The sequence below is a fragment of the Salvelinus alpinus genome, chromosome 1 (genome assembly GCF_045679555.1).
Source record: "Salvelinus alpinus chromosome 1, SLU_Salpinus.1, whole genome shotgun sequence".
Lineage (NCBI taxonomy): Eukaryota > Metazoa > Chordata > Actinopteri > Salmoniformes > Salmonidae > Salvelinus > Salvelinus alpinus.
The window spans coordinates 113988650-114006863 of NC_092086.1; the positions used below are offsets into that span (position 1 = coordinate 113988650).

Here is an 18214-nt window from a genome sequence, read left to right on the forward strand (position 1 = left end):
ATTTTACCTGTATACATCATTAGGAATGCAACGGTTGCCCTTAGTTTGAAGATGTAATCCACAGACAGGTGTTTTCTCCATCTCTTTAGTTATCAGACTCTAATTACACTGATTTCAAAACCTGATCCTCCAGAAAGTGGAGAGCAACACTAATACATTCTACTATACAATACATTCTACTATACAATACATTCTACTATACAATACATTCTACTATACAATACATTCTACTATACAATACATTCTACAATACATTCTACTATACAATACATTATTCTACTATACAATACATTCTACTATACAATACATTCTACAATACATTCTACTATACAATACATTCTACTATACAATACATTACTACCATACAATACATTCTACAATACAATACATTTCTACAATACAATACATTCTACTATACAATACATTCTACTATACAATACATTCTACTATACAATACATTCTACTATACAATACATTCTACTATACAATACATTCTACTATACAATACATTCTACAATACATTCTACTATACAATACATTCTACTATACAATACATTCTACTATACAATACATTCTACTATACAATACATTCTACCATACAATACATTCTACTATACAATACATTCTACTATACAATACATTCTACTATACAATACATTCTACTATACAATACATTCTACTATACAATACATTCTACAATACATTCTACTATACAATACATTCTACTATACAATACATTCTACAATACAATACATTCTACTATACAATACATTCTACTATACAATACATTCTACTATACAATACATTCTACAATACAATACATTCTACAATACATTCTACTATACAATACATTCTACTATACAATACATTCTACTATACAATACATTCTACCATACAATACATTCTTCTATACAATACATTCTACTGTACAATACATTCTACTATACAATACATTCAACTATACAATACATTCTACAATACATTCTACTATACAATACATTCTACTATACAATACATTCTACTATACAATACATTCTACTGTACAATACATTCTACTATACAATACATTCAACTATACAATACATTCTACAATACATTCTACTATACAATACATTCTACAATACATTCTACTATACAATACATTCTACTATACAATACATTCTACCATACAATACATTCTACTATACAATACATTCTACTATACAATACATTCAACTATACAATACATTCTACAGCACTACAGGATACATTTGAAAAAAAGACTGACAGACTGACGAGCTCAAATAAATAGAAGCCTTCAATATAGCAGACCAATCCGAAATTCTCACTAGGCATGTTCAGCCCACTCATTATCTCAGCCAATCATGGCTAGTGGGAAGGTTGCTAACTTTTTCTGTGGCTTAACTAACCCAACAAGGCTCGTTAACGCATTTATTCGTATTTACATAAGGCATACAAGTTTGTTATTAAGGCACATGAAAGTTCACATGTTCGAGAACGCATTTTGATAAAAATATATTTTTTACTTTCAAATGGCTCTCCTTTGAAGTCGTGACTTGTGACATACGCCCAGTTTCCTGAATCGGGTCACAAATGCCAAATTTGCTTTTTTACCAAATTACCGTACGACAGACCACATATTCACCCTGCACACCCTAATTGACAAACAAACAAAACAAAACAAAGGCAAAGTCTTCTCATGCTTTGTTGATTTCAAAAAAGCTTTTGACTCAATTTGGCATGAGGGCCTGCTATACAAATTGATGGAAAGTGGTGTTGTGGGAAAAACATACAACATTATAAAATCCATGTACACAAACAATAAGTGTGCGGTTAAAATTGGCAAAAAACACACACATTTCTTTCCACAGGGCCGTGGGGTGAGACAGGGATGCAGCTTAAGCCCCACCCTCTTCAACATATATATTAATGAATTGGCGAGGGCACTAGAACAGTCTGCAGCACCCGGTCTCACCCTACTAGAAACTGAAGTCAAATGTCTACTGTTTGCTGATTATCTGGTGCTTCTGTCACCAACCAAGGAGGGCCTACAGCAGCACCTAGATCTTCTGCACAGATTCTACCAGACCTGGGCCCTGACAGTAAATCTCAGTAAGACCAAAATAATGGTGTTCCAAAAAAGGTCCAGTTGCCAGGACCACAAATACAAATTCCATCTAGACACCGTTGCCGTAGAGCACACAAAACTATACATACCTCAGCCTAAACATCAGCGCCACAGGTAACTTCCACAAAGCTGTGAACGAGCTGAGAGACAAGGCAAGAAGGGCCTTCTATGCCATCAAATGGAACATAACATTCGACATACCAAGGATAGGAGGATCTGGCTAAAAAGGTCTGGGGTCCGCTCACCAACCAATAATTCACAAAATGGGACAAACACCAAATTGAGACTCTGCAGGCAGAATTCTGCAATAATATTCTCAGTGTACAATGTAGAACACCAAATAATTCTGCAGAGCAGAATTAGGCCGATACCCGCAAATTATCAAAATCCAGAAAAGAGCATTTAAATTCTACAACCACCTAAAAGGAAGTGATTCTCAAACCTTCCATAACAAAGCCATCATCTACAGAGAGATTAACCTGGAGAAGAGTCCCCTAAGCAAGCTGGTCCTGGGGCTCTGTTCACAAACACAAACACACCCCACAGAGCCACAGGACAGCAACACAATTAGACCCAACCAAATCATGAGAAAACAAAAATATAATTATTTGATACATTGGAAAGAATTAACAGAAAAACAGAGCAAACTAGAATGCTATTTGGCCCTAAACAGAGAGTACACAGTGGCAGAATACCTGACTACTGTGACTGACCCAAACTTAAGGAAAGCTTTGACTATGTACAGACTCAGTGAGCATAGCCTTGCTATTGAGAAAGGCCTCCGTAGGCAGACGTGGCTCTCAAGAGAAGACAGGCTATGTGCACACTGCCCACAAAATGAGGTGGAAACTGAGCTGCACTTCCTAACCTCCTGCCAAATGTATGACCATATTAGAGACACATATTTCCCTCAGATTACACAGACCCACCAAGAATTTGAAAAGAAACCCAATTTTGATAAACAACCAGTGAAGAACAAACATCATTGTAAATACAATCCATATGTATGTTTATTTATTTTCCCTGTTGTACTTTAACTATTTGCATATAATATGACATTTGAAATGTCTTCATTCTTTTCAAACTTTTGTGACTGTTAATTGTTATTGTTTATTTCACTTTTAGTTTATTATCTACTCCACTTGCTAAGGTAATGTTAACATATGTTTCCCATGCTAATAAAGCCTTCAAATTGAAATTGAATTGAGAGAGAGAGAGAGAGAGAGAGAGAGAGAGAGAGAGAGAGAGAGAGAGAGAGAGAGAGAGAGAGAGAGAGAGAGAGAGAGAGAGAGAGAGAGAGAGAGAGAGAGAGAGAGACAGAGACAGAGAGAGAGAGAGAGAGACAGAGAGAGAGAGAGAGAGACAGAGAGAGAGAGAGAGACAGAGAGAGAGAGAGAGACAGAGAGAGAGAGAGAGACAGTGAGAGAGAGAGAGACAGTGAGAGAGAGAGAGAGAGAGAGAGAGAGAGAGAGAGAGAGAGAGAGACAACATTGCTGTTTTTTTTAAATGTCTCTGGTTGGTGGCACACTTAATACTTTGTTGAGCTAATCACAGGAACATTAGTTTCAGCTTCAGTTAGATTCGCTGTGTGTGTGCGTGTGCGTGTGCGTGTGTGTGTGTGTGTGTGTGTGTGTGTGCGTGTGCGTGTGCGTGTGCGTGTGCGTGTGTGTGTGTGCAGAGTAAAGAGGAGGGGGGTGGTTGTTCTGTTTTAGTAAGCATAATGAACACTAATGCATCTGTACTCCAGAGGCTCGAACAGTCAGACTCACAGCTACACCGACAGATCTGAGGCGACGAGATATAGCTGTGACATCCCTACTGACATCCCTACTGACATCCCTACTGATATCCCTACTGATATCCCTACGGACATCCCTACTGATATCCCTACTGACATCCCTACTGATATCCCTACTGACATCCCTACTGATATCCCTACTGACATCCCTACTGATATCCCTACTGATATCCCTACTGACATCCCTACTGATATCCCTACTGATATCCCTACGGACATCCCTACTGATATCCCTACTGATATCCCTACGGACATCCCTACTGACCTCCCTACTGATATCCCTACTGACATCCCTACTGATATCCCTACTGACATCCCTACTGATATCCCTACTGATATCCCTACGGACATCCCTACTGACATCCCTACTGATATCCCTACTGACATCCCTACTGACATCCCTACTGATATCCCTACTGACATCCCTACTGACATCCCTACTGACATCCCTACTGACATCCCTACTGATATCCCTACTGACATCCCTACTGATATCCCTACTGACATCCCTACTGACATCCCTACTGACATCCCTACTGACATCCCTACTGATATCCCTACTGACATCCCTACTGATATCCCTACTGACATCCCTACTGATATCCCTACTGATATCCCTACGGACATCCCTACTGATATCCCTACTGACATCCCTACTGATATCCCTACTGACATCCCTACTGATATCCCTACTGACATCCCTACTGATATCCCTACTGATATCCCTACGGACATCCCTACTGATATCCCTACTGACATCCCTACTGATATCCCTACTGACATCCCTACTGATATCCCTACTGATATCCCTACTGACATCCCTACTGACATCCCTACTGATATCCCTACTGATATCCCTACTGACATCCCTACTGACATCCCTACTGATATCCCTACTGATATCCCTACTGATATCCCTACTGACATCCCTACTGATATCCCTACGGACACCCCTACTGATATCCCTACTGACATCCCTACTGATATCCCTACTGATATCCCTACTGATGTCCCTACTGATATCCCTACTGATATCCCTACTGGTATCCCTATTGATATCCCTACTGATATCCCTACTGATGTCCCTACTGATGTCCCTACTGACATCCCTACTGACATCCCTACTGACATCCCTACTGACATCCCTACTGATATCCCTACTGATATCCCTACTGATATCCCTACGGACATCCCTACTGATATCCCTACTGATGTCCCTACTGATGTCCCTACTGACGTCCCTACTGATGTCCCTACTGACATCCCTACTGACATCCCTACTGACATCCCTACTGATATCCCTACGGACATAACTCCACATTTAATCAACACAAGGGTGTAGACAAATTGCTACTGCACTTTTTGTCTGGTTTAGTTTCAGCATGTTACACAAACAGCGATGTGTTTGTTGTGGTATGTATCTGGAACGGAGAGGAGGACTGACGTCAGTCAGTAAGAGTCTCTGAGATCATGTTGAGACTTGTCCTGACGGGGGAGAGATGGAGGGTGTTGTGTGTGTGTGTGTGTGTGTGTGTGTGTGCGTGTGTTGTGTGTGTGTGTGTGTGTGTGTGTGTGTGTGTGTGTGTGTGTGTGTGTGTGTGTGTGTGTGTGTGTGTGTGTGTGTGCGTGTGTGTGTGTGTGTGTGTGTGTGTGTGTGTGTGTGTGTGTGTGTGTGTGTGTGTGTGTGTGTGTGTGTGTGTGTGGGAAGAGAGAGGGTGGATGTTTTGTCCCAGGAACAACCAGCTGGTTGTAAACTTAGTGGAGGTCCCACGGCCTGTCTGTCCCGTCACTCCACAGGGCTCGGTGTGCTGTATGTTCTGCACACAGCTGTTATAAGGAGGGTGAAGTCTATAAGAGACGATGTCCACATGTCAATTCTGCTTACATTTTATTCTACAGCATTTTAAATGTGTTAAATTTTACCATATAATGAAAACAGTAGTGGTCCTAGAACAGAACCTTGAGGAACACCGACACTTACCAGATCACTGGACATTGAGTCATTTTGAGCTATGGAGAGCGAGACCGGTAACTGCTATTGATATTGATCGTGGTCAATCATCACCGTTGAAAACAAAATGAATAGCATTATTTAGGCCAAGTAAAGCTTATAGGGAATGGCATGAACTCCTGTAAAGTTTGTGTGAGGGAGGGAAAAACACAGCTACAGATGTAGGATCTTAATTTGAGCCAGTTTGCTTAAGCAACAAAATAATCCTGCAGCAAGAGGAAATGTGAATTATTATGTGGATTGAATCAAATCTGAATTTACAAAGTGGAAATGACAAACTTTAGAAGCCTTTTAAAAACTAAAATACACTACACGTTTGCATTTCCTGCCGTGCAGGACATTTCTCAGCAACAAATGAGTGATCAAATTAGAATCCTACATCTTCATGCCTAGCACATAGAAACCAGGGGTTGCCCATGCACCTCTGCATTTACATTTAAGTCATTTAGCAGACGCTCTTATCCAGAGCGACTTACAAATTGGAAAGTTCATACATATTCATCCTGGTCCCCCCGTGGGGAATGAACCCACAACCCTGGCATTGCAAGTGCCATGCTCTACCAACTGAGCCACACGGGACCAAGGCAGGCCTTCAGATGGTCCTGTTGTTATGCTGCCGAGCTCTAGGACTACCCTGTCAAGTGTGTGTGTTCGTTTTCTTAAAACTGCATTGTTGGATAAGGGCTTGTAAGTGTCACGGTAAGATCTACACCTGTTGTGTTCGGCGCATGTGTTTAAAGTCAGAACAACTAAGCTTATTATAAACTCAGGCCTCAGAATGTTATCTTGTTGAAAGGGCTTTGTTTGCCCCACATTCAGGCAGGAAGACGTTGTTGTTTAAGGTCTTGTTGGCTTTCTGTTCATGTATCAGTAAGACCTTGTTAGCTTCTTCAGACAATTGTAAGTACAAATACCATGAGACAAGAACATTGGTTGGTTGATTCTTTGATTGATTCTTTGATTGATTCTTTGGTTGATTCTTTGGTTAATTCGTTAGTTCTTTGGTTGATTCTTTGGTTAATTCGTTAATTATTTGGTTGATTCTTTGGTTGATTCTTTGGTTGATTCTTTGGTTAATTCTTTGGTTGATTCTTTGGTTAATTCGTTAATTCTTTGGTTGATTCTTTGCTTGATTCGTTAATTCTTTGGTTGATTCTTTGCTTGATTCTTTGGTTGATTCTTTGGTAATCTATTTCAAGGCTGGAAATCACCTGAGGAAGCTGACACCAATAACTTTACACTTTCACCTCTGTCAACTCATCAGAATGTAACTATTTTGTACATGACAGTCATCATGTTTTCCTTCTGCAGGTGCACCTCTTGAGGATGTCTATGTCTGATCTCTAGCAACCCACAGGACTGTATCACCATAGAAACCGTTTCGCATACAACTGTGTCTTGAGTGGTTGGTTATGAAGAAGAGAGGGAAGATGGAGAGAGAGTAGATAGCTGGCAGCCATCTTAGTAGTCTTTTGAGCCAGAGGCAGGAGAGCAGTAACCCTCTCATTACACAGGGTTTAGTATTTATATACCCTATGCAATGTTTGGGCTGGATGGGAAAAGTCTCACACATACAGTTTCGGTGTTGGTGTATGTTGTCCTGTTTACTGAACAGGACGTTATTTGACCTCATCAGGGATAATTTGTGGAAGTCCCCCACTTGGGACAACAGGAAAAGGAGAATGAGACCGTGGATCTATATTCAAGCTACCGTTGAACTGTTCAAACTGTGAGACCGTTGGTAGTTTTCTCTCAGCCTTCAGTGTGAAATAGTAGTCCGTGAGATAGCTTTAGTTATCTGGTAATTTATTTAACCAGGCAAGTCAGTTAAGAACAAATTCTTATTTTCAATGACAGCCTAGGAACAGTGAGTTTAACTGCCTTGTTCAAGGGCAGAACGATTTTTACCTTGTCAGCTCGGGGATTCGATCTTGCAACCTTTCGGTTATTAGTCCAACGCTCTAACCACTAGGCTACCCTGCCGCCCCAATGTTGTGACAAGATTAAAATCAAATCAAATGTTATTAGTCACATGCTTAATAAACAACAGGTGTAGACTAACAGTGAAATGCTGAATGACAGGTGTTTTTCCAACAATGCAGAGTCAAGGATAAGATATCTCTACTGAACAACAGAGTGAAGGATAAGATATCTCTACTGAACAACAGAGTGAAGGATAAGATATCTCTACTGAACAACAGAGTGAAGGATAAGATATCTCTACTGAACAACAGAGTGAAGGATAAGATATCTCTACTGAACAACAGAGTCAAGGATAAGATATCTCTACTGAACAACAGAGTGAAGGATAAGATAGCTCTACTGAACAACAGAGTGAAGGATAAGATATCTCTACTGAACAACAGAGTGAAGGATAAGATAGCTCTACTGAACAACAGAGTGAAGGATAAGATATCTCTACTGAACAACAGAGTGAAGGATAAGATATCTCTACTGAACAACAGAGTGAAGGATAAGATATCTCTACTGAACAACAGAGTGAAGGATAAGATATCTCTACTGAACAACAGAGTGAAGGATAAGATATCTCTACTGAACAACAGAGTGAAGGATAAGATATCTCTACTGAACAACAGAGTGAAGGATAAGATATCTCTACTGAACAACAGAGTGAAGGATAAGATATCTCTACTGAACAACAGAGTGAAGGATAAGATATCTCTACTGAACAACAGAGTGAAGGATAAGATATCTCTACTAAACAACAGAGTGAAGGATAAGATATCTCTACTGAACAACAGAGTGAAGGATAAGATAGCTCTACTGAACAACAGAGTGAAGGATAAGATATCTCTACTGAACAACAGAGTGAAGGATAAGATATCTCTACTGAACAACAGAGTGAAGGATAAGATATCTCTACTGAACAACAGAGTGAAGGATAAGATATCTCTACTGAACAACAGAGTGAAGGATAAGATATCTCTACTAAACAACAGAGTCAAGGATAAGATATCTCTACTAAACAACAGAGATAGTGTCCATCTCAGCAGAGAGAGCATCACGTCTGCATCACAAATGACACGCTGTCCCCTACATTCGCCAGCAGCATACCACCCTGCATACCACTGCTGGCTTGCTTCTGAAGCTAAGCAGGGTTGGTCCTGGTCAGTCCCTGGATGGGAGACCAGGTGCTGCTGGAAGTGGTGTTGGAGGGCCAGTAGGAGGCACTCTTTCCTCTGGTCTAAACAAAGATCCCAATGCCACAGGGCAGTGATTGGGGACACTGCTCTGTGTAGGGTGCCGTCTTTCGGATGGGACGTTAAACGGGTGTCCTGACTCTCTGAGGTCATTAAAGATCCCATGGCACTTATCGTAAGAGTAGGGGTGTTAACCCTGGTGTCCTGGCTAAATTCCCAATCTGGCCCTCAACCATCACGGTCACCTAATAATCCCCAGTTTACAATTGGCTCATTCATCCCCCTCCTCTCCCCTGATACTATTCCCCAGGTCTTTGCTGCAAATGAGAACGTGTTCTCAGTCAACTTACCTGGTAAAATAACGGTAAAAAAAATAAATAAAATAATAAAAGAAAAAGAAAAAAATAAATAAAAAAAATAGGCCACTACTTGTAACCTGGTACAAATGCAGGGTGCCATGCCAACAAAAGCAGGTAGGAAGGGAAGGACCGGCCCGGGCGGGGACATCTTCAAAGTTCTGAATATCGTTATGTCCTGTGATGGAGGTGTTAGTTCTACCAGCAGATGAAAGAGAAGACATGCGTGTACGGTCTTGTTTTAGTCACCGTGGTAATTGATAGCAGATGTCAGGTAGAATTTTCAAAGGTTATTTACGGCCGACAAAACGGTTTCGTGACTTTTTGAAGCGCGGCATATGCAACAATAAAAGCTTACCTATAAAGTTATGTTGTATTCTTGTATTGTCTGTTCCTCCTCTCTCTCTCTCTCTTCAGGACAATTTCTTAACGGACTCCACAGTCAGCCAGCAAGTCACCCAGTCAGGCAGACAGTCAGCCAGCCAGCCATCCAGTCACCCAGCCAGTCACCCAGCCAGTCAGTTAGTCAGCCAACCAGTCAGTCAGCCAGCCAGCCAGCCAACCAGCCAGCCATCCAGTCACCCAGCCAGTCAGCCAACCAGTCAGCCAGCCAGTCATCGAGCCAGCCAGTCAGCCAGTCAGTCAGCCAGTCAGTCACTCAGTCATTCTTTATCCACAAATATGTAAAAAAAAAAAAAAAGATAGATAAAAAAAAAACTTGAAACCCGTTTTCAAAAGCGATAGGCCTAGTGGCCTTCATCATCTATACTGCCATAGTAATGTTGTATCAGAGTTTTGTTGCTGTGGTTTTTCCCGGTTACCCACGTCGTGTACACAGGAATGATGTTCCTCACCGTGTTGTGATTGTGCTGGGAGATCTAAGCCTGCGTTGGCACGGCTTCAGTTGAAGCGTATCTGAATGATGAACGTTGTCAAAAGATTCACTTCTTCTTCTTCTGGAGGAAAACGCCTCTCTCCTTTCTCGCCATCTGTACTTCTGTCTTTCAAATCCAACGTCGTCCATTCAAGTAAAGCCGTGTTTGAACTCGCTAATATGTGTTTTTTTTTTTGTCTTTCCCTATATGTCAAAAGTTTGTCTTTTTCCCCTCTCTTCATTTCGTGTGCCAATCTGTTATTTACTTTTCTCCTTTTATGTGTTTGTTGAACAAAAGAGAAAGAAAACCAACAGAATAAGTCCAGACAGACTAGAGTATGACTTCAGGTAGCTAGAGAATAAGTCCAGACAGACTAGAGTATGAATTCAGGTAGCTAGAGAATAAGTCCAGACAGACTAGAGTATGAATTCAGGTAGCTAGAGAATAAGTCCAGACAGACTAGAGTATGACTTCAGGTAGCTAGAGAATAAGTCCAGACAGACTAGAGTATGAATTCAGGTAGCTGGAGAATAAGTCCAGACAGACTAGAGTATGACTTCAGGTAGCTAGAGAATAAGTCCAGACAGACTAGAGTATGAAGTCAGGTAGCTGGAGAATAAGTCCAGACAGACTAGAGTATGACTTCAGGTAGCTGGAGAATAAGTCCAGACAGACTAGAGTATGAAGTCAGGTAGCTGGAGAATAAGTCCAGACAGACTAGAGTATGACTTCAGGTAGCTAGAGAATAAGTCCAGACAGACTAGAGTATGACTTCAGGTAGCTGGAGAATAAGTCCAGACAGACTAGAGTATGACTTCAGGTAGCTGGAGAATAAGTCCAGACAGACTAGAGTATGAAGTCAGGTAGCTGGAGAATAAGTCCAGACAGACTAGAGTATGACTTCAGGTAGCTAGAGAATAAGTCCAGACAGACTAGAGTATGACTTCAGGTAGCTGGAGAATAATTCCAGACAGACTAGAGTATGACTTCAGGTAGCTGGAGAATAAGTCCAGACAGACTAGAGTATGACTTCAGGTAGCTAGAGAATAAGTCCAGACAGACTAGAGTATGACTTCAGGTAGCTAGAGAACGACAACAAACAGCGGTTGAAGAAAAACATGATTTGCACCAGCCAGATGTTCTCGTTTTCGTTGCCACGACGATACAATTCTATAACGACGGGAAGTAGGAAGTAGCTAGTCAAGGCCCTTCTGTGATTGGACCAGGACCAGGCTGCTGCCCTTCCTTCCAGGCTATTAAACCTTTCTATGTAATTACTTGGTCTGTATCCCAAATTGCACCTTACCCTGCTAACAATAATGAGTCGTTAGGATGTCCCCGGGACGTCACGAAATGGTCACCTGAAATCGTCAGGACGTTGTGTCATGGACCCCTGGAGGGTTTTGTCTAATTCCCGGGACGTCCCGAGGACGTTTTTTAGGACTTTTTAAAAATATTGTGTCTTGGTCCCTTGAAGGTCCCCCTGATTTCACCTCTATTCTTACACTCAGTTCTGTTAAAAACACACTGTAGAAAAACTATTATATTGATCATAGTGACTCAGGAGTAACATTAAAACATGATTAGAGACAGAGACAGAGAGAGACAGAGACAGAGAGAGACAGAGACAGAGAGAGACAGAGGCAGAGACAGAGAGAGAGTGAGAGAGAGACAGAGGCAGAGAGAGAGACAGACAGAGAGACAGAGACCAGCTCAGTCCTCCTGCCACAGCCTGAGGGACAGCCAGTGAAAAATGCAAAGTAATGTTGATAATATTTCCCATTTAGCTTAGTTTTGTTTTGTCTTTCGTACCAGGTCATGTGTCTTCTCAGTCATGTTGACACTGGTCTACTACTGTTGCTTTAATGTATTGTTGTTCTGATTAATATTGTTGTTGTAGCTGTTATTAATGGTAATCCCATGTCCACTACTACTATTATTATTGCTGTTAGTCCCACCATTTATTTATATATAAATATATATATATTTTGTGTATATATATACATATATATTTTATTTAAATTTTTCGATATGTATACTTTGACAATGTAAGTAATAATAACTTGCCATGTCAATAAAGTCAATTGAATTGAATTGAATTGAGAGAGACAGAGACAGAGAGAGAGAGACAGAGAGACAGAGAGAGAGACAGAGAGACAGAGAGAGTGAGAGAGAGAGAGAGAGAGAGAGAGAGAGAGAGAGAGAGAGAGAGAGAGAGAGAGAGAGAGAGAGAGAGAGAGACAGAGACAGACAGAGAGAGAGAGACAGAGAGAGAGAGAGAGAGAGAGAGAGAGAGAGAGAGAGAGAGAGAGAGAGAGAGAGAGAGAGAGAGAGAGAGAGAGAGAGAGAGAGAGAGACAGAGAGAGAGACAGAGAGAGAGAGAGAGAGAGAGAGAGAGAGAGAGAGAGAGAGAGAGACAGAGAGAGAGAGAGAGAGAGAGAGAGAGAGAGAGAGAGACAGAGAGAGAGACAGAGAGAGAGAGAGAGAGAGAGAGAGAGAGAGAGAGACAGAGACAGAGACAGAGACAGAGACAGAGACAGACAGAGGGGGGGAGAGGAAGCTAACCACCACCTCTCTCTCTACTAGAATGACTAACTGTCAGGTTGTGGTTGATTCAGAATCAAAGTGAAGTAAGCACCAACAACAGGTGATAGATTACACTGTAACACCGGGTTTCCTCTGGTGGTTTCCTCTGGTGGTCACAGGTGCTGGACCACAGAGCGATCGGCATCATCCACAATTATACCCTGTTCCCTATATGTGACCACTTATGTAGCAAAATGTGAGATGGTGTTTTTTAAACTTTGGATTAAAGTACAGACTCAGAGCTAGAAAATGGTATATCAGACACTACAGTTGAGGAACAATGGGGATGTTATTCTGCTTTGAAAGTTGATCAACTTGTAAACTCACTTTTAAGAAAACTGTCTTTGAATGTTTAGGGTCCTACTGGAGAGCTCTTCTTTGTCTCCACCCATTCAGCATCGTTCACACCCTCTCAAGCTTTAGCCCCACTCATCTCTTTAAGGGTTGATCCGAGCGATCTGTCCTAACAACAGCAGTCAAGCACCCAAGCTAACTGGCTAGCTACTTCCAGACACAAGCGAGAGAACAGCTCTCTCTGACCATTTTACTCTCCCTAGCAGAGCTGGTTTGGCTGTTTTTATGTTATCCAGAGCGTTGGTGACTGTAACTGTGATGCTGGCAACAATTTACAATTTTTTTATGCCAACATGTACTGACACCGGCCATATTCAACGGGTGTTGAGCGTTCGTAAATTCGTCAGTTATTCTGCGCTCTGGCACAATCAGACGAGAGTGCTCTGAAATCAGAGTAGATAGCCAGAGTGAATTTACCAGCTATGTCTATCAACAGTTTTTGCAGTGGCATCAATAACATTCTATTGAAATGGTTACTTGCATAGCGGAGTCTTTTGTTTAGACATGTAGCTAGTTAGGTAAACAATGAACCATAATCCCAACTCATAATGTTACTACCCTCCATGAATCTGCAGGTAGCTAACCAACCAGGCTAATATTAGGCTATAACTAGCAAAAGAAATTGCTCTAGTCTAACACGGCTTTTATGAAAGAAATCACATAGTAGAACGTAGTTGAATGAATAATAGGTAACGTAACGTTAGCTAGCGAGTCACCCAGCTAACGTTAGCTAGCTAGCTAACAGTATACTTTAACTTGAAATGAAAACGACTAGAAACGTGTAATATTAGAAATGTGTAATATCTGAAAATGTAGCTAGCTAGACTATCATGGATGGACGCTTCTCCCTCTCGGATGCCACGGTTGCCCTTAGTTTGAAGATGTAATCCAGAGAGGTGTTTTCTCCATCTCTTTAGCTATCAGACTCTAATTCCACTGATTTCAAAACCTGATCCTCCAGAAAGTGGAGAGCAACACTGATACATTCTACTATACAATACATTCTACTATACAATACATTCTACTATACAATACATTCTACCATACAATACATTCTACCATACAATACATTCTACCGTACAATACATTCTACTATACAATACATTCTACTATACAATACAGTCTACTATACAATACATTCTACTATACAATACATTCTACTATACAATACATTCTACTATACAATACATTCTACTATACAATACATTCAACTATACAATACATTCTACTGTACAATACATTCTACGATACATTCTACTATACAATACAATACACTCTACTATACAATACATTCTACAATACATTCTACTATACAATACATTCTACTATACAATACATTCTACTATACAATGCATTCTACTATACAATACATTCTACTATACAATACATTCTACTGTACAATACATTCTACGATACATTCTACTATACAATACAATACACTCTACTATACAATACATTCTACAATACATTCTACTATACAATACATTCTACTATACAATACATTCTACTATACAATGCATTCTACTATACAATACATTCTACTATACAATACATTCTACTGTACAATACATTCTACTATACAATACATTCTACCATACAATACATTCTACTATACAATACATTCTACTATACAATACATTCTACTATACAATACATTCTACTATACAATACATTCTACTGTACAATACATTCTACAATACATTCTACTATACAATACATTCTACAATACATTCTACTATACAATACATTCTACCATACAATACATTCTACTCTACAATACATTCTACTATACAATACATTCTACTATACAATACATTCTACTATACGATACATTCTACTATACAATACATTCTACTGTACAATACATTCTACAATACATTCTACTATACAATACATTCTACTATACAATACATTCTACTATACAATACATTCTACTATACAATACATTCTACAATACAATACATTCTACTATACAATACATTCTACTATACAATACATTCTACAATACAATACATTCTACAATACAATACATTCTACAATACAATACATTCTACTATACAATACATTCTACTATACAATACATTCTACTATACAATACATTCTACAATACAATACATTCTACAATACAATACATTCTACTATACAATACATTCTACTGTACAATACATTCTACAATACATTCTACTATACAATACATTCTACTATACAATACATTCTACTATACAATACATTCTAATATACAATACATTATATTATGCAATACATTTTACTATACAATACATTCAACTACGTTCTACTATGTGATTTCTTTCATAAAAGCCGTGTTAGACAGGATTACCTACACACACTGACCAGCTCATATTATAGAGAGAAACCCTGCTGCATGGCAGACCAATCCAAACTCATCTCTCTGCATGTCCAGCCCACCATTGTCTCAGCCAATCATGGCTAGCGGGAAGGTTTCTCTCTTTTTCTGTAGCTAAACAAACCAGGCTCGTAATTTAACCATACTGTTAGTTTTTACAGATGGCATACACGTTTGTTATTAAGGCACATGAAAGTTCACATGTTCCAGAAGGCATTTCTGCCAAAAAACGCTCTGTTAGATCTAAATGTCTTGGTGGCTTTGTTACATCTAAATATCTTGTTACATCTAAATGTCTTGTTACATCTAAATGTCTTGTTACATCTAAATGTCTTGTTACATCTAAATGTCTTGTTACATCTAAATGTCTTGTTACATCTAAATGTCTTGTTACATCTAAATGTCTTGTTACATCTAAATATCTTGTTACATCTAAATATCTTGGTGGCTTTGTTACATCTAAATGTCTTGTTACATCTAAATGTCTTGTTACATCTAAATGTCTTGTTACATCTAAATGTCTTGTTACATCTAAATGTCTTGTTACATCTTAATGTCTTGGTGGCTTTTTGATAAAGCATTTTAATCCTTTTTTTTCACCTACAAATTGCAGCAGGATGCAAATGTGTAGTACGTTGGTTGCCTCAATGTTCTCATAGAGACAAGTTGCACAAGAATTGGGTGACTTTTTCTGCAGGAAGACTCAGAATCAATACATTTTGATCGTTCATTGATTTGATCGTTCATTGATTTGATCGTTCATTGATTTGATCGTTCATTGATTTGATCGTTCATTGAGTGTCAAAGATCTTTCTGGAAGCGGTTGTTGAAGTGGTTTTGGCTGATAGTAAAATCCTTTTTAGGCTTTTTAGACTTTTCAGTGTGGCGCAGTGGTCTAAGGCACTGCATCTCAGTGCTAGAGGCATCACTACAGACCCTGGTTTGATTCCAGGCTGTATCACAACCGGCCGTGATTTGGAGTCCCATGGGGCGGCGCACAATTGGCCCAGCGTCGTCCCGGGTTTGGCCAGGGGGGGTAGGCCGTCAATGTAAAATAAGAATTTGTTCTTAACTGACTTGCCTAGTTAAACGTTAACTAAAAGCAGAGCCTAGCCGGTACAGCTCCTTTAAACCCCCCCCCCCCCCCTTTCCTCCCCCTCGTTTTGTCATGATGCCTATAACTCTCGACCTGCGTCCTAAATGGTACCCTGTCCCTGAGTAGCGCACTACTTTTGACCAGGGTCTAATGTAGTGCACTATGTTCAGAATAGGGTAGCATTTAGAACGCAGTCTTAGTCTTAGTGATTGATAGCGTGTTAAGACTGGAAATAAGCCTCTTTGATGATGAAGCCGGGACAGGAAGGCCGTGCCCTTAACTCTTAAATCCTTCTTTTGTCTTTGATGTGTCGTGAACTGAAGTCCTTGTGTTTCTTCAGTGTTATTCCCTAGACTGGGGAATACAATGGAATCACAGACATTTACAAGGAACTGTTAAAATAAAGGAAACCACATCTTAAAATTTCACTGGAGAGAGAGAGAGAGAGAGAGAGGGACAGAGAGAGAGACAGAGAGAGACACAGAGAGATAGAGAGACAGAGAGAGAGAGAGAGGGACAGAGAGAGAGACAGAGAGAGAGAGAGAGAGAGAGAGAGAGAGAGAGAGAGAGAGAGAGAGAGAGAGAGAGAGAGAGAGAGAGAGAGAGAGAGAGAGAGAGAGAGAGAGAGAGAGAGAGAGAGAGAGAGAGAGAGAGAGAGAGAGAGAGAGAGAGAGAGAGAGAGAGAGAGAGAGAGAGGGACATGTGACAAATGTGACAAAACCGTTTGACGTAGAAACACCCGATCTTCAATAACATTCCACCTATGAGGCCACGAGGTCATGTGACCGCAGGAAAGGTCTCCTAGGAAACACACGGTAATGCTGACCTCAGAGCATGTTGACCCTAAACGCCGTTAGCAGAATCACGCGTGATGTGATGAGAATGATACTATGTGGTCTCTTTAAAGGGAGAATCAGCGATATGACTTAACATGCAGAAAGTTAACGGCATAGTTGAAGCGCGAGGCTCAACTTCTCCGCTGTTTTGGTGCCCTGGCCACATCTCTGTAACTGCAGGATGTGAACCTGTACACACTGTGTTTGACTGTTGTGAGAGTGAAGTCGTGCATCTCGCTCATCTCAATATCTCCGGTGCTGCTCGTGGAAACGTCATTCCGCTGACCTTTAAACTGTGACTGGTCAAACTTTAAACTTTAAACTTGTGGGTAATTGAGCTATATTTGTCAGGGGTTAGTTTAGGTTAAATCTACATGCCTTTAGGTTAAATCTACATGCCTTTAGGTTAAATCTACATATCTAACACCGTGACCAACACACGCTCTATAATTTTCCACAATAAGATATTGTGTGTGTGTGTTTCTGTATGTGTGTGTGTGTGTGTGTTTGTGTGTGTGTGTGTGTGTGTGTGTGTGTGTGTGTGTGTGTGTGTGTGTGTGTGTGTGTGTGTGTGTGTGTGTGTGTGTGTGTGTGTGTGTGTGTGTGTGTGTGTGTGTGTGTGTGTGTGTGTGTGTGTGTGTGTGTGTG

At 40.3% G+C, this 18214-nt stretch overlaps 1 protein-coding gene across 18 annotated transcripts in view; it reads left to right on the plus strand.

Annotated features, from left to right (window-relative positions):
- Nucleotides 1–18214, plus strand: part of LOC139539324 (transcription factor 4-like) — a 556664-nt gene that overhangs the window by 42145 nt on the left and 496305 nt on the right. The gene's annotated exons all lie outside the window — the stretch shown is intronic.